At 40.2% G+C, this 24,063-nt stretch overlaps 1 non-coding gene across 1 annotated transcript; it reads left to right on the forward strand.

The window, feature by feature from the left end:
* The first annotated feature begins 20,264 nt into the window (after positions 1-20,264).
* On the forward strand, positions 20,265-20,370 carry LOC145625943 (small nucleolar RNA R71). The gene has a single exon (XR_014110834.1). It is a non-coding gene; the product is annotated as a small nucleolar RNA R71 (small nucleolar RNA).
* Positions 20,371-24,063: the final 3,693 nt, after the last annotated feature.

Consider the following 24,063-nt stretch of genomic DNA (forward strand, 5'->3'; position numbering starts at 1 on the left):
ATTGGTTTTTTTTTTTTCCGATTTCAATTTTGTTTTTTTTCGAATTTTTGGTTTCTTTTTTTCGATTTCAATTTTGGTTTTTTTTTTTTGTTTTTGATAATTTCGATTTTGATTTTTTTTCGATATTTATTTTGATTTTTAATTGGTTTTTTTTTTCGTTTTTGATAATTTCGATTTTGATTTTTTTCCGATATTGATATTGATTTTTAATTGGTTTTTTTTTCGTTTTTGATAATTTCGATTTTTATTTCAACTTGAATTTCTGGTTTTTTTTTTTTATTAATTCTTAAGCTTATTTTTACCAATTGATTTTTTTTTTCTGTTTTAATTAGTGCAGGTACAGATTATGCAAGAATATTGATATGTTCATATTGTAATTTTTTTTTTGATTTACTAGTATATTATAATTTTTTTTATGATTTATAATGTAATTTTTTTTATGATTTATAATGTAATTTTTTTTTATTTATTTATATGTTAGTTGTAATTGATCTATATTGTAATTTTGGATTTGATTATGTATTGTAAAGTTTGGATTATATATATTGAAACCAGTTCGATTTTTGTTGTGATTGTTATTTTTTTCACTTGATAGATTTAATTGGTAAGTGAAAAAAAACCAAAAAAAAAAGAAAAAAATTAATTTTTTGGACATTTTTAGCACCGGTTAACCGGTGCCAAAAGGAGGATAATTTTTTTTTTTTTTTAGTATCTTTTGCACCGGTTAACCGGTGCCAAAACCTGTTTATGGCACCGGTTTTGAACCGGTGCCAAAAAGGGGGTAATTGGCACCCTCCACATTGGCACCGGTTCAAACCGGTGCCTTAGGCCGGGTTTGAACCGGTGCCAATTTCATGTTTTCACGTAGTGCTTGAAACATCTTTGGCATTGGGAGTAAAAAAGTTACGAATATTCGGAGACTCTTCATTAATCATCAATCAAATATCCAAAAGGTGGAAAGTAAGGAGCGAAAGTCCAGCCCCTTAACAAACCTATCTAGAAACTCTCACTAATCAGTTAGAGAAGGTAGAATACACATATCTACCTAGAGAAGAAAATCAATTTTCTGATGCCCTGACAAGACTAGCCTCAATGGTTAGGATTCCCACGGAAACTGAGCAAATGCCTCTAACTATAGAAAAAGGCATAAACTGTCATACATCCTGGCTATAGAAGATGATGAAGTAATCCAAGACGAAGAAGAAGAAGAACTGTGGTACACGGATACATTCAACTACGTCACCAAAGGAGAATACCCTCCACATGCTGACAAAAGAGAAAAACGAGCTTTAAGACTCTTGGCTTCCCAATATGTACTCATAGACAACAAGCTACATAAAAGGGTACCTAAGGGTCGAGCTCTCTTATGTGTAGGAAAAAAGGATACACAAAGAGCAATGAGGATAGTCCACGAAGGAATTTGTGGCACTCACATAAATGGTAAAGTGTTAGTTCAAAAGATAATGCGAGGAGGATATGATTGGACTACAATGAATAGGGACTGCCATCAATACGTAAAAAGATGCCATAAGTGCCAAATCTATGCCAATTTACAACATGTTCCTCTCTCCTTGCTCTACACCTATACGTCACCATGGCCATTCTCTACATGGGGAATTGACATCATCGGCAAAATCACTCCCCCAGGAACAGGAGGCCACGAGTATGTCCTAGTAGCAATTGATAACTTCTCAAAGTGGGTCGAAGCGCAATCATACGCTAAACTCACTGCAAAACATGTAGCACTCTTTATCAAGAGAAATATTATTTGTCGATACGGAGTCCCACATGAAATGATAAGTGACAATGGAACTCACTTTCAAGCCGAATGTGAAGAATTGCTACAAAAATATGGCATTCACATCATCATTCTTCCCCGTATAGGCCTCAAACAAATGGAGCAGTCGAGGCAGCTAATAAAAATCTAAAGACTATCATCGAGAAAATGACGGAAAATTATAAGGATTGGCCTGAAAAACTTCACTTTGCATTGTAGGGTTATCGCATGTCAATTCGCTTATCAACAGGAAATACGCCATTTTCCTTCGTTTCCGGAATGGATGTCGTACAACCTGTTGAACTAGAGATTCCATCTCTACGCATCGCGTTAGAGAGCAAACTCGATGAAGTTGAATGGACTAGGGCAAGATATGAAGAATTAATTCTACTCGATGAAAAACAAGTAGAAGCTCTACATCACACTCAGTGTTACCAAACTCGTATGGCTAGGCATTTTAATAAGAAGGTCAAGACAAGAAACATCAAAGTAGAAGACTTGGTGTTAAAAGCATTAAGGAAAAATGTTTTTGATCCAAGGGGTAAATTTAGACCTAATTGGTCTGGACCCTACATTGTTAAAACAATCCTGTCAGGAGGTGCAGCAAAATTAACTGATATGGTTGGCAATGAGTTCTCGAACATGACAAATCTTCACCAACTTAAGAAGTACTACCCATAATTACTTGAGTAGGATACTCAAGAGAGCTACGTCTGGCCTGATTCCTTAAAAAAGGATACGTAGGCAACCCTTTACGGGTGCGGCCACTTTATTTTTCAAAAATCTCGCATCCCAAAATTAATAAAAAATTCAACAAAAGATAGACAAAATATCGGCATGACGAAAAACGTTCCAGCGCCAGACGTTAATCATTGGCACCAGCCGATGAACATCAACGTCAGCCGACGGCACCGTCGCCTGACGCCAGACTACCGCAGCCGGCACCAATCGCAAAAGTGTGTCGCCAATTTACAGTTAAAAGTCTGGGAATATTTCGGTGTTTTCGGAAAATTTTCGACTTCCGTACTCGAAAAACTTTCTGGAAAATTAATTTTTCGGTTTTTATTGCTTTAATAAAAATGAATTTAAAGTAAATAATTTAATTTAAAAGCTAAAATTTCATTAATAAAATAAATTACATTATTGATGGAATTTAAATAAAGCTTAAATAAATTAACTTTAAATAAAAAAATAATCTAAGTCTAATAATTGGAAATTAAGCAATGCTCTTAATCTTCTTTCTCTTTCTTAGCCCTTTTCCAATTTTTGTCTGATTCCTCCTCCTCATCCATAACCTTAGCTAGTAGGCATCCTTTAGAGGACCTATATTCAATCATGGAGTAGATAGTTTCCCCTTCAGCTAGGACTCCATGCTTCTTTTCTACCCAAGCTTTCTTTTCTGTGGTGTCAGCATTCCTTTTCCCCTTATCTTTTGCAGTACTCTTCTTCCTAGGCATTGTAGGTGTTTTGAACTCAACTCTTTCACCTAAGCGTTCCTTAGCAGGAATCACCTTGTCACCTAGACGACTCTTCACATCAGTTTAACCCTGATTTTTCTTCACGTCCTTTGAAGGCTTCTTTAGGAGCCACTTTTTCACATCATTGGGCAGGGAAGGAGGAACCTTTTGGGTAATTACTTCCCATTAAAGTCTAGTGCTCCAATAAACATCAAATTTGTCTACTTCCTAGGAGATAGGGAACTCGTAGGGAAGACAAAGATCTCCGGAAGGAATAGTCTGAAGTAGGTCGTATTCTCTTTTTACTTTGTAGGGATAATAAAAAGTCATACAAGACAAGCTTGGAAGACGGCAGAATGGTTGCTTGTTTACACCAACCATCCTTTCTATTTTCCACCAAGGGATGACCCACTTGATGGAAAAATTGCAGGAGTCGAAGACCTTCTTCCATTCATAGCGCCCCATCTTAGAGAAGCGTTTCTTCCTCCTCACGAAGCAATTTGGAGTGTACTTCTCAATATTGTCTGGAGGGCTAATTAATTCCAGCATTTCCATTAGCCACATATGTAAAAAAATTGCAATACAAATAAATTATTATTACTATAAAAAAATATATTTTTGATTTCTGTAATTAAAAATATTATTTTTCTAACTGTAATAAAATTGGAGAGCCCCGAAAAGGTGCTTTTGGATCCCTCTTTAATTCATCAAGGCTAATCATGGTCTCTCCAACTATTAAAGGCATTGGATTTCTCCTTGATTCAATTTGTTCTAATACAGTGGTTATAAATGATTGACCCTCATTATTTTTACCACTAGTAAGAAAAAATTGATTAAGCATACAAAATAAGAAAGCCCTTCTTCTATAAACATGAAAAGATTCGGAGTAAGGTTTATCAAAATAATGGCGAGCAAATTCTTTCAAATTAACTATGTTACCATCTACTATTTTTTTTATAAATCACAGTCTTTTAAATTGAAGAAGCGTTCAAAATATTTATAATAATATGCATCTATTCTAGGGATTTCTACAAGATCTATTGCAGGGAAACCTAAAATAGCACCAAATTCTTCCGACAAAGGGCTAATTTCATCATACCCTATTCTAAAGCAATGGGTATCTACATCCCAATATTCTAGAGCGGTATGAATAAAATCTGAGTCAAGATCTACCCCTTTAATACCATAAATACCCCCCAAGTGAAACACATCTAATTCTTTTCTTTCTTTGGCATTAAGAGACCGACACCATTCATGGGTGTAATTGGTAAAAGTTTTGGTGACTAGAGACATGTTATTATTTTTCTAAAAGCTAAGAAATATTTTATCTGCTGAAATTATGAAGAGAATTGGCTGGGCAGGGGGCTATTTATGCACAGAATCGGAGCAGTTTTAATCTGGGAAGGATTCGGGATCAGCGCTCTTTAGCGCCAGACGCCAACTCTTGGCGCCTGACGCCAGAGCCTGGCGCCAAACGCTAAGTGTAGCGCCTGGCACTACACCAAAATGCGTGGCGCCAGCTAGCGCCAATTTGCCTCAGCGTACGCGCTTTCTACAAACCGCGTTTTTAACTTAATTTGAGTCTGTAATGACTTTACGATTTCCTTATCTTTTTCTAAATATTCATTTATTCCTTTTTTTTAATTAATTTAGCTATTGTATTAATTATATTATTTTTTGGATTTTATTTCCAAGTTTTTTATAAATCCAATATTTCATTTGACTTTTCCTTTTTTCTTTTTTTTTCTTTTTGGGGGAGAAAGTCGGATACCCTCCATCAATAATAAAAATGACGGATTTTTTGCGCAAAATTATTTGTCACATTTCTTTGCACACACAAACATGCACATAATAATAAAAAATAAAAAACATGATAAATAAAATAAACTCATAATAGTATGTATATACAAATATGTCTAAAAAATTAGTCTAACTAAAAGGAAAAGTTATATACAAAGTCAAATAAATAGTAAAAATCACAGGTATAAGCTACGGCGCCGGGGGACGTAAACCCATCATCGCATAAAACTCCGCTGTACGAGGAGTAACCTCTCTTCCAGCTCCGGCTCCAGCTCGAACATCAGCTCTAGTCTCCGCGGGAGGAGGAAAGCTCAACGTAGGACCTGCCCACCCGAGATCAACTAGAGGCTGAGCCTGTGGAGGCTGCTGTGATGACGAGCCAACCTCGTACATCCCACCACCTCTAAGAGCCGAGGTAGCCTCTCCCTAGCCTACCGGCGCAGAATGTGCACCCTCAGAGGAAGAACCTGAGCCCTCTACCCGAGCAGTCTTGGAACGACCGCCCCTACCTCCCGAAGTAGTACGGCGACGTCTCGAGCTAGACCTCGCCGGATCCCTCCGCACCTCGGGTCTCGTGCGGGTACGGAAGGAATTGGCTGACCCTGCAAAGGAAATTAAAGTCAGAAACAAACAAAATAGAAGCAGTACCACTAGTGGAAAAAATCTCATTTGTAACAGGCTATTTGTAACGGGCAAAACTTTGCTCGTTACAATTAAGATATTCGTAACGGGTAAAATAGTGTCCGTTACGAATACTTATTTATTCGTAACGGGCAAAATAGTGTCCGTTACGAATACAAAAATAGTGTCCGTTACGAATACATGACACTTTTTTGCCCGTTACGAATACTATATTACACGTAACAGGCCTCACTGATGAGAGGAGCTCGTTTTTGGCTTTTTAGGGTTTCACCTAATAGCCGTCACACCTCTTTCTCTCTCATCAGTCTCTCTCTCTCTCCTCCCCTCTCCTCCCCGTCATTCACCAGCCTCTTTCCCTTCTCCTCCATTAATCTGAGCTTTCAAAACGTCCTCCTACCCCTTGTTCCTCATCTCTTTTTATGCTCTTACAGAGAAATTATGGTTGATGGGTATGTGAAAAAGTGTTCGAAGATTTTATTACAGGCAGTGCACAGTGCGAAGAAAAAGAAATCAGTGTTAATTTGTTGTTCCTCTTATAGTGAATTCTAGATATTGGATCTAGATAGCGGCGAATTGTCAAAAACTACTGAAGAACAATTCTTATAATTTGGGATAGCTTTGCCTAAAACTTCAACCATTTTAGATCGTGAGGTAAGAAGTCCTTCAATTGTTTTTTCCTCTTCTTGAATTGATTTCTGGGCATCTAATTGTTTAAATTCTTGAATTTGTTCTTGTGAATTCTAATTTGCTTTTTTTGTTCAACATGCAATTTGTATTTGATTCATTTTTGGCATTTGTATGGTTCGATTATCCTTTGTATGTCTAAACGAATAATAAATCTAAAAAAAATATGTTCTTCAATAGAAACAAGTAATACATGCAATTAGTAATGAATTTTGTTCATCTTTGTCGATTAATACCTGATTGCCGAATTTTTTTGTAATTTTTTTTGTTTATAGAGAGAACTAAGAAACCCGATATGGCATGTTGATTAATTCTAGGGTTCTTCGAGTTCTGTTAAGCATATGACTTGCATTTTTCAATCCTTGCACTGATCTGAATCACTAGTTTCTGATTTTTTTTTATTTTTTTTTTTTAAAAAAAAAAGAACTTTAGAGGCTGCCTTCGATTTGGATTTGGGTATGTGTCAAAGTTGTACTACTATTTTATCTCTAGGTATTGATGAATAAAAGGCTGATTTTATGTGAATTATGTCTCTTCCTTGTAGCAGTTAATGATCGCAAGTCAATTTAATCACTAGTAGATTGATTTTTTGTAGTTGATAGAAGCTAATGAAATGTTACTATATATGTTAGTCCCTGAAACAGATGGTAGTAGATAATTTGTTAAGCTATTACAATGTTAGTCATTCTATATATGATCCTATCTATGCATTTCTATATTTTATCAAGAACAGATAATATGTTAAGCTATTGCAATGTTTGTTATTCTATCTATGATCCTATTGTAATGTTAGTCATTCTATCTATGATACGATCAGGCTATTACAGATAATAGTTGATGGGAATTGCGATATGGCAGTGAGACAGGTTGCTAGTATTCATTTCAAGAACTTTATTGCCAAGAATTGGTCGCCTCATGATCCCATTTCGTTTCCTTTCGTGTAGTGGTTAAGACTTTGACTTTAATTGTCGTAGCTCGGTCATTCGATATTGATTCGATATTGATATTGTATGCTTGGTTATATTTTTTTTTTTATTTCAGAGGAGCAATCAAAGATCTCACCGGCTGATAAAGCCTTGGTGAGAGAAAATATCCTTGTGTTTGTGGTTCAAGTTCTACCGCTTTTGAGGTATGGCTATTTCCTGTGCTATTGTTATCTATGTGAGCTATCATATCCAAATTTCAATTTTGAAGGGCGTTTGATGTTTATTGTGGTTGCTATTTGTAGGGTGCAGTTGGGCGAGTGCCTCAAAACAATTATCCATGTTGATTACCCTGAGCAGTGGTCTGGCCTTCTTCACTAGGTGAAGCATAATTTGCAAGATCAACAGGTTTATGGTGCTCTGTTTGTTTTGTGGATTCTCGCTAGAAAATATGAGTAAGTACGTGATTGCTGATTATGTATGGTATATTGCGGTATCATCACAAAAAAATAAAGCAAATCATATGTTGTTTTATTCTTTTGGGTTTTCTCTGATTCTAGTTGGTCCTCATCAAGTAGGTGGAGTTGCTTACTGACAAGGAAATAATCGTGTCGTTGAGCGACTACACCTAAGTCAAATTAATTTATAACGCTCTACCAACCTAATACGTGTATAGGGTAAATAGAGGGGTCGAACCACAGGGAGACATGCATAAACACCGCATTCACTACTTAAGACTTTAAGCTATCTCGGGACAAGAAGTATGAATAACTAAGAGATTAAACTAAGGATTAAGAATGATTAAAGATCAATATAACTAAACACCAAGGGAAGTGGGTAGATGTAGATGTCACTTGATCATGCAATAACACAGAAGCAAAGCAATGGTAAACTAAGCATGCAAGAATATCGAAATAAAGCTCGATCTAACCGCCTTCCGGGGTTAATCGATTCCTCCTAACATAGCCTCTATGCTTCCACATTAGAACCATATATTAGAAGGTGCAAACAAAGAATTATCGATAGTAATGAATCTCGACTAAGTCAACTTCCGTTACTTGTTAGTAAAGACTCATCTTTGATCAACTAACAATGTGCACTTGCAAGAAAGACCAAAGAATATCAAGCATACAAAGACTTTAATCACCATTAACATAACCCCCAACATCATAAGCATGAATCAATTAACAACTACACCATCCCCACACCCTTGGCTAGGTGACTACTCACAAATCATATTGAAGACAATTTCAATCATCAAATCAATAAGCATCAACATGATCAATAAGCAAAGAAGGAAAATCAAAATAAGCAAACAAAACTAGATACAAAAGTAAAGAGAGAGAGTAAGGGATTGCTCATTCATTGAAGATGAAGATTTACAAAGGTTCAATCAAGCTCCTTCTTCAATATCCAAGTTCATCAATAGAAATCCACACTTTCTCTCTCTACTAATGAAGTTTCTCTCTCTATATTAAGCTAAAAATGTAGAAAATTAAAACTAAGTTAATCCCCCAAAACGTTCTAAGAAGGGGACTTATATAGTCCGTACAGAGTCAGCTGACAAAAGGAGAGGTCCGACCGAACAAATGGGAAGGTTCGGCCGGACTACAGGGTAGGTTCGGCCGAACCATGGGTAGGTTCGGTCGAACCTCCCTGATCCTGGTCTGGTCGAACTCCTGCGGTTCGGCCACTCCTGCAAAACTGCTGATTTTCATCTTGCCCCTGCCTCGAAGTTCGGCCGAACCACTGAGCAGGTTCGGTCGAACCTGCCTGATCCTGGTCTGGTCGAACTCCTGCGGTTCGGCCACTCCTGCAAAACTGCCGATTTTCATCTTGCCCCTGCCTCGAAGTTCGGCCGAACCACTGAGCAGGTTCGGCCACACCTTGGTTCGGCCACACCATCAGGAGGTTCGGCCGAACCTCTTCTGAATCATGCTTCCTCTAGCCTCCTTTGAGCTTAGCTTCCTCCTCTTGAAAATCTCGATGGTTCCTACAAAGCATAAGCATGAAAAGCACAGTAAGAACAAAGCGGGAAGACTAAGAAAAGGGAGGATAAAGGAGAAAGAAAAGAGAAAGCAAAACTAAGTAAAATTGCTTAGAGAGAAGGCCAAACAAGTGCAAACGAGGGGAGAATCCTTAGAGAAAAAGGATAAAAAGAGTGGCATAAATGCCACTCATCAAAATCCCCCACACTTGCCTTTTGCTTGTCCTCAAGCAAGGAATACTAAAACAAAAAGACAACACACACAACAAGCATAATATGACAAGGGTTAAGAAAATCAATCAAGTTTCACGATGGGAAATGCTCCAAATGGACTCTAACATAGGGACATGAATCAAATAATGCTTACTTTTCTCAACTCAAAGAGGGGGAACACGTTCTAAGATGCTCATGGTTGAGGGAGACAAACCTAAGCTAAGCGTAGAGAACTAATGATTTCATCCTCTACCCTAGCTCCAACCAAGACGGACCGCATTCTCTCCACTAGCTTCAAATCATCCCCAAGTTAGCTCCTCATGGTTCCTCGAGGGAACCGGAAAAAGAAATTTATTGTGGAGTCATGAGGTTATCCCGACATCTCAACTATGCACACTCTTTCCATAAGGTTGAAATTTATCTCCCTCCACCGTTCTTTGACCGCACTTCTCCAAGTCCAAGGGTCTTAACTTGGGTTGTAATGTCATGGCTAAGGGTTAAGGTTGGGAATTAATTTGAATTTTTTTTTTTTTTTTTTTTATTTATTTTTTTTTTTTATTTATTTTTTTTTTTTTTTTGGTGGCAAATCCTAAGTGAAGCAGAAGAGTGGCCATCTCTCAAGAACCACCTAAGAATTGAACCTAAATTCAAATTACAACCTTCAATACAAAATTTCATAACATTACTTCATTTCTCTCATCATTTCCTCTTCCTCTTCCTTCCCCTTTTTTTTTTTTTTTTTTTTTTTTTTTTGAACTTCATACGTTGCATCCTTCCTCACAAACTTTTTGCAAATATTTCCTTTCATGAATAACTTTCAAAATCTCATTTGAACCAATTTTCACAACTTTCTTGCCCTAAAACCAACACTCTCGAATTCGTACCTCAAAAACCAATGCTTCACTAACTACAAGGGTTGGTAGAACATAGGCCGATAGGTTTGTAATATGGCTAGATCAAGAAAGGGGGAATGAGGCCCAAGTTGGTTAGCAAGTGGGTGGATGTAAAAATGAAAACCAAATTTGTAACAAAACACAAAGAAAACAAAGAAAAATGAGAAGAAATGCCCTCTTCCTCCTTTAAAGTTGTTTGGTCACGATCTCGGGAGCTAACTACCAACACAAAGATTAAGACATGCATAGTTAAGGATCCAAAACGCCGCTCACAAGAGTGATGAAGGCTAGAACAAACGACGCTCACACGGGATAAAAATAAGCAAATACCAACCAAGGGAATCCTATTCACTACGGAGAGCAACACCATCTTACCACTTTCCCGTGAACTAAGGGGTTCAAACGTCATCAAGAGTTCTAAACCGGGCTACCTTAGCTTACAATGTGTCTAATTCAACCTTAAGCATTCTTAAACCGTGTAAACCCTCATCAACTAGGAAGGTAAGCATTCAAAGCCATGTCATCAAAAAGGCACATAAATTCTTGAATCCAAATGAATGAGCAAATCCACATCAAAAATGTTTCAACTTGTCTTAGTCATGCTCGTTACACAAAAGAGAACAAGAAAAACACACAAAAGGGAGGAAGAAATTAAAAAGGTTCATAATCGAGGCATGTAAATCAAATAAATCCCAATCGACATACAAGTGATCGTCGATATCAACATCAACGATCCCAGGTTCCTTGGAACCAAAATCAATCAACCTCGAACCATTCAACTCTTCCTAAACTAGACCTAAACTAAGCACTCAAAGGAAAAGAAAAAGAAAGAGAGGAAAGGTCTCACCGAATGTCGCTTGAAATATAAGACAAGGTAATATATCCAATCTCACCAAGGGAGCTAGTGTTGCTCCTTAACGTCCTACATCTCCGCTTCAAGCTTCAATAAAGGTGAGCCAAACAAAAGAAACTACAACAAAACAAGAAAAGGTTAGAAAACAAAGAAAAAGACTAAAGAATCAAACAAAAAGAAGAAAAATTAATAAAAAGCTATCTACAAAGTTTGGATTAAGGGGATTTGGAGTTTCGGGAAATTTGGATTTTTTTTTCTTTTCGGGAGCATCTCCACCTACAAAGACTCGGGGATCATCAAAGAAAATCATCAGAAATCAGCAAAAATAACCATAAAACATCATCATCATCATCACATCAATAATCATAAAACATCACCATCCCATCACATCACCATCACAACATCACCAACATCATCACCACCGCCACAACGCCACATCAATACCACAAAGCCACTATCCTCACTATCCTCCTTATGTGCAAGCAACTACCCTACCATCCTACCTTCCTATGTACACTTCAACCAACCAAAAGGACATCCTCCCCCACGCTATTCCTTTGCTCGTCCCGAGCAAAAGTGACAAGTGAGAAGATCGGGGGGAAAGGGAAGATTTCCCACAGCATCACTGGTTATCATCTCCTCGCCCCCTAGGTTGAGGGGGGTTGTTAGGATCAAACCCGGGAGTGTCCATGAAAGGGTGGAAGGGTTGGTTAAAGTGCTCATAGGGCCACCCTTGGGTACCCCAACCACCATCAAAAGGAGCGGGGGTGGATGCGGAAGCCGGGTCATAAGCCGGATCACACCCACCCGGACGATAGGGGTCGTATGGGGGGGTGCCAACGCGTTGGGTAGGGTCGATGGGACCTTCCCAATAGGCGTAGCAAGGGGGGGTGGGGTGTTGAGGATCATAGGGTCCCCAATGATTGACCGGACCCTCTTGAGGAGGGTGGTAAGGGTAGTTCACATAGGGCGCTTGAATGCCCGCTTGCACAAGATTGTCATAATTTGTCCTCGCGTAGTACCCCCATTGCTCAATGGAAGCTTGATTGTCTCGACGAATATCATCGAGGGTACTACGAAGGGCATTGAAATCAAAAGGAGGAAAGGAAGAAGAAGAAGATGCCTCACCTCCCCCGCTAAGGGGGGGATTGATTTGCTCTTGATGGAGGACTGGTGGAGGTTGAGGAGCTCCGCCCCGGGCTCTAGTTCGCCTCAGCTCATTGGGGATGATTTGCTGAGGGATCTTCCATTTGAGAGGAGCGGAGTGGTCCACCGTAGTGAGGTCGGGGTCCGGGAGGATACACCATTCGATCTCCCTATCGACCAGGAGGATAAAACGGCGCTTGCTAGTAGTGAAATTGAGGAAGCGGCTGTGACGGAGGGCGCTTATGGATAGAGCATAGGGAGGGAACTCGTCGGTGAGCTCTTCTCGGTTTTGGTGCACGGGTGGGAGCAATTCAATTTGGTCCTTGTATGCTCCACCCTTCAAAGAGAGAGCAATGATAGTAATCATGCCACCCATAAATATCTCATCACCTAGACGGTTGTCCCTAGTATCCAAGAGCCGTTGGATAAAGGTGGAGGAACATTGAAATTTTAGCCGTTGAGGATTGTCGGCCAAGAATAGGCAAGCGACCTTGTCTTTTACCATGGAGCCGAGGTTGGCTTTGAAGAACACGGCGTATTGTAGAAGTCGTACAAAATACCTCAAGGCTAAATGGATGATGTTGTTGACCTTTGAGGTATTAGTTTGGAACCTATCCTTGTTTGTGATGCTCCTCCACCACTCTTGCTCGTTGTAAGGAATGCGATGGGAGGAGGTCATTTCAGACGGGTGATCAAGGCCAGTGGCGTGCCAAAAGAAGATCTCATTTAGATCACTCTCCGTTAGAGAGTGATCCTCGTTGAACATCCTGAAGTGTATAATGAGTTGAGGATCCTCATCGACATCTTCCGGCTCAAAAACTTCCTTGCGGAGGGAGGCAAGGAATTCCAAGGTCACACGCTCGTAAGTGTGAGCGTGGAGGTGGATGAAGTCGCCCCAACCAAAGTTTTGAGCCAACCTAGTCACCTCATCCAATATTCCCAGCTTCCTCAAAGTTTGAGGGCAAAAGAACCTTGTGGACCTAATCGGACGCTTGATGAGTGATGCATATATAGGCCAAAATTGCTCGTCCGGAGCAATAATGCCATGATCGTTGATGCCGGGAGGAGGTGGGAATTGCGTTGCTGAGGATTCTCCCACCCTCTTCCTCTTTGACTTTCCTTTTCCCTTGCCGAACATCGTGGTTCTACAAATTCACCAAGAGCATATCATTAGAACAAATTGATAGGAAATGACATAAGAAGCCAAGTACTTAACCAAGGTAAAAGTGTATGCTTGAGAGTATACAATTCAAGGCACGCATGAATACATTTTGACCAAGGTTTGAATAAGGATTCCTATGTCATTCCTAAATTAGTCCTAACAAGGTCTAAGGGAAATTTGGCATGATGTCCCCTTATTTTCATGATATCCAATCATCAAACCATCAAAATCAAGCCAAAACCATGAATAACAATCTCCAATAACATCCAACTCATGCGTTTCTCAATCATAAAATGGTAACATGAATACCCTAGTATGAAATCAACACTCAATTACATTGAGATCAAAATAAAACCAAGATAAACATGCATAATCATCATAAGAACATGTTCTACTATGAACAACCAATCAATTGCAACAAGTCAATCCAAAGAACCACATGAAATAAACAAGTCATTACTAATAATTTCAAGAATACCATAATTCACACTTAAATATGTAAAACATGGTAAAACTATAAGAAATTAAAGAAATAAACTTGCAAAAGCTAGAACAAACATACCACAATTGATTGGAAGGAAGTAAAAACCCAAAAACACCGAAGCACTTAAACCCTTGAAATTGGGGAAAATGGAAAGATGGGTGTGTTTGGTAGGAATTTTTGGTAGAGATTGCAAAAGTTGAGTGAAGGATGGAAAATAAGTGAGAAAGGATGAAGATTGGAGTGATTTTGATGGAGATTTGAGGTTGTAAGGGGAGGTGCAATGGAGGTTTAGAGTGAGAAGGAGAAGAATGGGGTAGGTGACAAAGATGGAAGTGATATTCACGAAAATGCAGCAAAATAGAAAACATGGCAGCATTTTTTTTCGATTCTGAAGATAGGTTCGGCCGAACCGAGGGTATGTTCGGTCGAACCACAGTAAAAGTTCGGCCGAACTCCCCTTTGGTTCGGTCGAACCATTGCCAAAACTCTACATTTCAAAATCCGGGCAGAAAGTTCCAGCAAAATCGCAAAAAGAGAGGAGTGACCGAACCCAGAGAAGTTCGGCCGCACTACGAATTAAGTTCGGTCGAACCATACTTGGGTTCGGTCGAACCTATGCTGGAACTGCAAATTTTCAGATTCTGGCAGAAAGTTGCTGGAAATTTCTAAAAATTAAGGAGTGACCGAACCAGGGAAGTTCGGCCGCACTACAGTATAAGTTCGGTCGAACCTCCCATGGGTTCGGTCGAACCTTCTGCCAGAAGTCAATATTTTTGTTTTTGGCAGAATGTTGCCATAAATCCTTGAAATTGCTACAGTGGCCGAACATGAAGTGGTTCGGCCAAACTTCCATAAAGAATCACGCAAGTAAAAATAGTCCTCTAACACACATCTAAACACATTACAATCATGCTGGATGCAAAGTATATCTAAAGCCCAAGCACAATCAAAACCCAAAAATCCAAACAATCCAAAGTCGTAGATGGAAAAATAGAAGCAACATTAAAAGAAAAAGTATAAAAGGGTTAGAAACTCGGGTTGCCTCCCGGAAGCGCATTTGGTTAACGTCGTTAGCTCGACGTTCCTTGAGTTGATCAAGGAGGGTCGAATTGACGATGCACATCAAGAAGTGTCACAGAAACTGGTTCATCACTTGGGAATCCTTCATGATAGGGCTTGAGACGGTGACCGTTGACTTTGAAAGGGGAGTGGCCGTCTTGGGAAATTTCGTAGGCTCCATAAGGAAACACTTCCGTGACAATGTACGGCCCACTCCATCTTGACCTAAGTTTGCCCGGGAAAAGCTTCAAGCGGGAGTTGAATAGGAGGACTTTTTGGCCTTTGACGAATTCCTTCTTGACAATTTGAGCATCGTGCCAAGCCTTAGTCCGCGCCTTATACATGCTTGCGCTATCGTAGGCAAACATCCTCAACTCCTCTAACTCATGTAGCTCTAGAAGCCTTTGCTCACCCGCACTATGGAGATCAAAGTTGATTTTCTTGATTGCCCAATGCGTTCGATGCTCCATCTCCACGGGCAAATGACAATTTTTCCCATAGACAAGCTTGTAGGGAGTGGTCCCTATTGGAGTTTTGAAGGCGGTCCTATAAGCCCATAGTGAATCAATAAGTTTGGAGGACCAATCCTTCCTTGTCCTAGCAACCGTCTTCTCCAAAATCACCTTGAGCTCTCTATTGGTGACCTCCGCTTGGCCACTCGTTTGAGGGTGGTATGCAAGCCCTCGCTTGTGAGAAACCCCATATTTATCAAGTAGTCGAACGAAGGTGTGGTGCTTGAAATGCGATCCCCCATCACTAATAATTGCTCTTGGGACACCAAATCTCGGGAAGATCACCTTTTTGAAAAGGTTGACCACCACCTTAGAGTCATTCGTTGGAGAAGCCACGGCCTCCGCCCACTTTGACACATAGTCAACGGCGACCAAAATATACTTGTTCCCATGTGAAGAAATGAAAGGGCCCATAAAGTCTATAGCCCACACATCAAAAACTTCAAGCTCAAGGATGGGATTTTGCGGCATTTCATCCCTTCTAGAAATATTCCCCATCCGTTGACATCTATCACAAGTTTTGACAAATATCCACACATCCTTAAATAGAGAAGGCCAAAAGAGCATAGATTGAAGGACCTTTGAGGTGGTCTTTTGAGCACTCATATGCCCACCACAGGGAGAAGAGTGGCACATATGGAGAACACTTTGAACCTCGTCGTTGGGGACGCATCTCCTCAACAAACCATCGACCCCTCTTTTCAATAAAATGGGATCATCCCAAATGTATCTCTTGGCCTCGTGCTTGAGTTTTCGACGTTGTTGTGAAGTGAAATCTGGTGGTATGGCACTACAAGCTAAGTAATTCACAATATCCGCATACCAAGGCTCCGATTTCACTTCAAGGACATAAAGCACATCATCTCTTAGAGCGTCCTCTATTGGCAAGCCATCATCTTCAAACCTTGCACCGCCCAACCTTGAGAGGTGATCCGCCACCACATTCTCGGCTCCCTTCTTGTTTCTCATCTCATAATCGAAGTCTTGGAGGACTAAAACCCATCTCAACAACCTTGGTTCAGCTTCCTTCTTCCCTATCAAATATTTGAGAGCCGAGTGGTCGGTATACACAATTGTCTTAGAACCAATGAGGTAGGTTCTAAACTTCTCGAATGAATGGATAACCGCTAGGAACTCCTTCTCGGTAGTTGTGTAGTTTCGTTGGGCATCATTGAGAGTTTTAGACAAATAATGTATGACATGAAGTTTTCCATTCTTTCGTTGTCCAAGAACTGATCCAATGGCCTCGTCGCTTGCATCGCACATGAGCTCAAATGAAAGAGACCAATCCGGACCTTGGACAATAGGAGCGGTGCAAAGGGCTTCTTTCAACCTACAAAAGGACTTATGACAAGCATCATCAAACACAAACTCCTTATCCTGTTGCAATAGGGATGTGAGAGGCTTAGCAATCATTGAAAAATCTTTAATAAAGCGCCGATAGAACCCGGCATGGCCAAGAAAAGACCTCACTTCCCTCACGTTGGTGGGGGGAGGAAGTTTTTCGATGACCTCAAACTTGGCTCTATCGACCTCAATGCCGGCATGGGAAATTTTGTGCCCAAGAACAATCCCACTTTCGACCATAAAGTGGCACTTTTCCCAATTCAACACGAGGTTAGCCCTCTCACACCTTTCTAAGCAACGAGATAAATTAGATAGACAATCTTCATAGGTGGCTCCTCCAACGGAGAAGTCATCCATGAAGACTTCTATCTCATCCTCAATCATATCACTAAAAATGGACATCATGCAACGTTGGAATGTTGCGGGGGCATTACAAAGCCCGAAAGGCATCCTACGATACGCATAAGTACCGTAGGGGCATGTGAAAGTTGTCTTCTCTTGATCCTTAGGGTCAATTGGGATTTGGAAAAATCCCGAGTAACCATCAAGGAAACAATAGAAGGAATGCTTTGTAAGCCTTTCCAACATTTGATCAATGAACGGTAGTGGAAAATGATCTTTGCATGTACTTGTGTTAAGTTGGCGATAGTCAATACACATGCGCCAACCGGTAACAAGTCTAGTGGGTACTAGTTGATCATGATCATTTTTCACTACCGTCATGCCCCCTTTCTTAGGCACAACTTGCACGGGAGATACCCAATCACTATGAGCAATTGGGTAAATAATTCCCGCATCAAGAAGCTTAGCCACTTCTTTCCGCACAACCTCTTGCATGGAAGGGTTAAGCTTTCTTTGCCTTTGCCTGACGGGTTTGGCATCTCCCTCTAGATCAATTTTGTGCATACATAAAGATGGACTTATACCCTTGATATCATCAATAGTATAACCCAAAGCTTTTTTGTGATTTCTCAAAACATTGATCAAGAGGGAGGTTTGCTCCTCCGTTAGATTAGAATTTACAATCACGGGGAAAGACTCGTTGGGACCAAGAAATGCATACCTCAAGCCCAAAGGTAGAGGTTTCAAGTCTACCTTTGGTGCTCCCTTACCATTGGGACTCTCTTCTCTTTCTTCAACTTGAAAGAGGTCGTGAATGTAAGGAGCCTCTTCTTCCATGCTCGCGCCCTTGCACTCCTTGCTTTCCTCAAGCAAATCCTCATAGAATTGTATGTCTTCTTTGTGAGTACCTATCTTTGATTCATTCAACAACACAATTTCAAGGGGATCATTAGTGGCATGCAAGTGGGAGCGAGAAAATTCATCAAGAACCGTATCAAGAATATCTACCCTAAAGCATTCACCACTTGAGGAGGGTTGTTCCATGACATTGTTCAAATCAAACTCAATAGAATCATTGTCAATTTTCAAGGATATCTTCCCCTCCTTCACATCGATGATAGCTCTAGAAGTGGCTAGAAATGGCCTACCCAAAATTATAGGAATCCTCTCATCCTCATCCATTTCTAGCACATAGAAATCCACGGGGAATGTGAACTTTCCTACCCTAAGGGGAATGTCCTCAACTTTGCCCATGGGGAACTTAACGGAACGGTCCGCTAGTTGGAGAGTAATGTTAGTGGGAGAGAGGGTTCCTACACTAAGCTTTTGGTAGACGGAATAGGGCATGAGACTCACACTTGCTCCTAAATCACACAAGGCTTTATCAAATTCAATGCCATTGATAGAGCAAGGGATGGAAAAGTTACCCGGATCTTTCAATTTGGTAGGTAGTTTGTTGGAAAGAATTGCACTACAATTGGCGGTTAAACTCACCGTCTCACACTCCCTTCTTCCACTCAAAAGATCTTTCAAAAATTTGGAATAGTGGGGCATTTGCTTCATAGCATCAACAAAAGGGACGGAGATATGCAAATTCTTAATGACTTCCAAAAACTTCCCAAATTGGGCATCAAGTTTAGCTCTCACAAATCGTTGTGGAAAGGGTAGCTTTTCCTCTCTAGGTTGGCGATTTAGGGGCAAGGGGGTGGCTTCTTTTTCCTTGAGCACCTCAACCTGTTTTTCTTTTTCAACACTCAATGGCTCATTGGGTTTTTCACCCTCATTCTCTAACTCCGCCTCTTCTTGGGGTTCTTCCTCAATTAAAGGGTCACTCCCTACTACCTTCCCACTCCTTGTTGTCACGGCATACAAAGGTTTTGGGTTGACTCCTTGACTTGGGATGTGAGAAGAAGAAGGAGAAGAAGAAGAAGGGGATGAATTAGATGCAAGTTGAGCAATTTGAGTCTCAAGCATTTTCATATGAGCATTGGTTCGTTTTTGAGCCTCTTCATGCTTCTTTTGATCCTCCTCACGCATTTTTAAAAGAGCATCTAATTTAGCCATCACGGGATCTATTGGAGGGGCTTTAATTTGAAGAGGTTGTTGAGGTGGAGGAAGTTGGGGTTGATGGAAACCCGGAGGCCTATTAGTTTGGGCATAGTTAGAAACAAATTGGCCCCTATTGCCTCCGGTGCCTTGGTTAGGAACATTCATTTGTTGATTGTTTCCCATGTTACCTTGGTCACCAAAATTTTGATTTTGATGGTCTTGGTATCGGGGATTAGGTTGTTGGTTTTGATTACCATATCCTCTTTGGTTAGAGTAGCCCCTTCCATTGAAATTGGAAGGGCCTCCCCCACCATGGTATTGGTTATCATAACCACCCCCGTTTTGGTTCCAACCACGGTTTCCACCTTGATTCCAATTCCCCATTTGATTGGAGTTTGGCCTCAAGTTTCCTACATTTCCCATTCTAGGAGCAAAATTCATAGCATTGACATTTTCCATATTACTATCATGTTCATGGGAAGGGGGTTGAACTTCACAAGCATAGACACATTGAGAGGTATCATGATCATAGGTTTCACAATTAGAACAAAACATGCACCCTTGGGGCATTGTATTGTAAGAAGAGGGGGAGGAAGTATCCATACCATTGCCTCCCTTGGTTGAAGGGGAGATATTACCATGAGGGTTGGGCCTTTCTTTCATCAATTCATCCATTTGCTTGGTCATTTTGGAGATTTGGGTAGAAAGGTTGTTGATTGCGTTGGCTTGCTCCAATGCATAAACGCCCTTGCTAGAAGTAGCATCCCTTTCTCCTTCGTACCAATCATCATAGTGCTTTGCGGCTTCCTCTATAATACACTCCACTTCATGCTCTCCTTTGTTCATAATTGGACCACCGGCCGCGGCGTCTAGGCTTGTTCTTCCTTGAGGTGTGAGACCTCCATAGAAAGTGTGAATGAGTTGATACTTGGGTATCCCATGGTGTGGGCATTGACGTTGAAGCTCTTTGTATCGTTCCCATGCCGCACTTAGAGACTCACCACTCTTTTGGCGAAAACCTTGAATCAAAGACCGAGCCTCGGCGGTCTTCCTATGGTTATAAAACCTCCTCAAGAAAGCCGTAGTCACTTGGTCCCATGTCGTGAGAGAATTAGGGGGCACCTCCTTCTCTAGCCATTCTAGACCTCTCCCAATTAGCGAAAATGGAAACATTTTGAGGCGAATATATTCTTGAGTCACTCCATTGGCCTTTATTGTGTCACAATATTTCTCAAACTCTTTTAGGTGCTCATGAGGACTCTCAAACTTTCCACCCGAGAATTGTTTCCTCTCAATCAAGGCAATCAAATTAGGCTTGATCTCGAAATTGTTGGCTTGAGTAGTAGGAGTTAGGATCCCACTTTGCGCTCTAAAAGCTTCGGGGGCCCCAAGACGACTCAAAGGCGTATTCTCTCCCATTTTAGAACCTTCTTTACTTTCAAACTTATAGGCTGAGAAAGGGTTGATTTCTGAATTCGAAGATGATTTAGGGCTATCTAATTCTTCACTTGAGGGTGAAGAGGGTGGAGTATCTTCTAATTCTCTTACTCCTCTCGTTGGAGTGCGGGAATTTCTACTCCTTGCTCTTGCTTCTCTTCGAAGTAGGGACAAAGACCTCTCTAGCTCTGGATCGATGGGAATTAAAGATCTTGAGCGGGTTCGTCCTCTGTTCATACAACAAAGCTAAGAAGAACGTAAGCACTGACAAGTAACAAAAGTAGCGAACACTAACAAATAAAGGTGAGATAGTCTTAAACAAGCAATGAAATAGCAATGGAAACCGTCTCCCCCCGGCAACGGCGCCAATTTGACAAGGAAATAATCGTGTCGTTGAGCGACTACACCTAAGTCAAATTAATTTATAACGCTCTACCAACCTAATACGTGTATAGGGTAAATAGAGGGGTCGAACCACAGGGAGACATGCATAAACACCGCATTCACTACTTAAGACTTTAAGCTATCTCGGGACAAGAAGTATGAATAACTAAGAGATTAAACTAAGGATTAAGAATGATTAAAGATCAATATAACTAAACACCAAGGGAAGTGGGTAGATGTAGATGTCACTTGATCATGCAATAACACAGAAGCAAAGCAATGGTAAACTAAGCATGCAAGAATATCGAAATAAAGCTCGATCTAACCGCCTTCCGGGGTTAATCGATTCCTCCTAACATAGCCTCTATGCTTCCACATTAGAACCATATATTAGAAGGTGCAAACAAAGAATTATCGATAGTAATGAATCTCGACTAAGTCAACTTCCGTTACTTGTTAGTAAAGACTCATCTTTGATCAACTAACAATGTGCACTTGCAAGAAAGACCAAAGAATATCAAGCATACAAAGACTTTAATCACCATTAACATAACCCCCAACATCATAAGCATGAATCAATTAACAACTACACCATCCCCACAACCTTGGCTAGGTGACTACTCACAAATCATATTGAAGACAATTTCAATCATCAAATCAATAAGCATCAACATGATCAATAAGCAAAGAAGGAAAATCAAAATAAGCAAACAAAACTAGATACAAAAGTAAAGAGAGAGAGTAAGGGATTGCTCATTCATTGAAGATGAAGATTTACAAAGGTTCAATCAAGCTCCTTCTTCAATATCCAAGTTCATCAATAGAAATCCACACTTTCTCTCTCTACTAATGAAGTTTCTCTCTCTAGATTAAGCTAAAAATGTAGAAAATTAAAACTAAGTTAATCCCCCAAAACGTTCTAAGAAGGGGACTTATATAGTCCGTACAGAGTCAGCTGACAAAAGGAGAGGTCCGACCGAACAAATGGGAAGGTTCGGCCGGACTACAGGGTAGGTTCGGCCGAACCATGGGTAGGTTCGGTCGAACCTCCCTGATCCTGGTCTGGTCGAACTCCTGCGGTTCGGCCACTCCTGCAAAACTGCCGATTTTCATCTTGCCCCTGCCTCGAAGTTCGGCCGAACCACTGAGCAGGTTCGGTCGAACCTGCCTGATCCTGGTCTGGTCGAACTCCTGCGGTTCGGCCACTCCTGCAAAACTGCCGATTTTCATCTTGCCCCTGCCTCGAAGTTCGGCCGAACCACTGAGCAGGTTCGGCCACACCTTGGTTTGGCCACACCATCAGGAGGTTCGGCCGAACCTCTTCTGAATCATGCTTCCTCTAGCCTCCTTTGAGCTTAGCTTCCTCCTCTTGAAAATCTCGATGGTTCCTACAAAGCATAAGCATGAAAAGCACAGTAAGAACAAAGCGGGAAGACTAAGAAAAGGGAGGATAAAGGAGAAAGAAAAGAGAAAGCAAAACTAAGTAAAATTGCTTAGAGAGAAGGCCAAACAAGTGCAAACGAGGGGAGAATCCTTAGAGAAAAAGGATAAAAAGAGTGGCATAAATGCCACTCATCACTTACCTAATTCTCTATTAGCTAGTACAGTCAAAAGTCAAATTAGATAATATTCTAGCTTGACAGTGTATTCATGTTCAACAAGCACTATATTTGATTTTACAAAAAGTTTACATGTTTCTTGATTAACGCTTAATACAAAAAAAAAAAAAAAGTTCTCTAGTGTTTTTGCCTAGGCAGACTGACAAATTTTAGCAGTCATTTGCCCCATTTTTTTCCTTATTGTGCTTGCTTTATGAGCTCCAACTGGTATGTAATTTTTACCATGATTCTTCTTCTTCCAATTCCGAATGACGATAAATCTGCTCCTTCTTTGAAGTCTAAGAATTATCGTCTTTTTGGTAGAGATAAGCCTGTTCATAAGGTCCTTGGTGGTGGTTAACGTATGTTTCTCCTGTTTTTGATTTTTATTTATTTTTTTTTACTGAAATGTTATTGGTATCTTCTGAATTTGCTTGTTTTCCGTACAAATTATGCGAAATTGATGATTGTTTTTAGCTTGATTATTGTTGATTAATGGAGAATAGGAGTAATTTTGATTGTAATTATTGAATGGTTTGTTTGTATGATTAATTGTTTAGACTGAAGTTTGAGATTTAATTATATTTGGACATAGACGTAATAATTTATGATATGATTACTTAACATTTTTCTGCAAATATGCAATTCTTTGTTATTTTAGCTTTTTATAATTTACTTGGGACACCCTCAAGTGGTAATACCTGATAACTTCAATTTACTTTGTCTTTTGACCTCCCTTTTTTTAGTTCTTTGTGTTTTGTTCGTCTTGTTTATGGTGCTGGTTCATTTTTTATTTTCTGTATAATTTGTTTGATGTATCTTGGGACTAGTCAATATAGGTCTTCGTGTGGTTTGGATTCTCATTTTTTTTATTTAAGGACAATCCAACAAAATTATATGTTTTGAGACATGGTTGAATGAATTCCTCGAGTCCCTAGAAGTGCTCCTAACTGAGAGAAGGGTGGAGGAAGCATTAGCAGCTCTAGACGAAGTAGAGACAGTGGTGGAAGATGCCAATGACAGGGGATCCCTCAAAACAACGATGTTGATAGCGCTCCAAAATGCCATTACAGCAAGCAGGCTGAAGTTAGCTATCAACTGGTGGAAATAGTTAGCCAGCCTTCCACCAAAGGTGCTGAAAGAAGAGCAGTTGTAATGGCACTAAAAAGACTAGGGGATGGTCCGAGGGCTTATTTGTTACTTTTGTATGCACATCACCAAAGCTTCACCACACTATACAAATTCTGAAGCCAATCGCTTACCTAATCAGCTACTTCAGGGAATCTGAAAGTAGCTTCTGGAATGTAGTGTGTT

The sequence above is a fragment of the Chenopodium album genome, chromosome 3 (assembly GCF_948465745.1).
Source record: "Chenopodium album chromosome 3, dcCheAlbu1.1, whole genome shotgun sequence".
Taxonomy (NCBI): Eukaryota; Viridiplantae; Streptophyta; class Magnoliopsida; order Caryophyllales; family Amaranthaceae; genus Chenopodium; species Chenopodium album.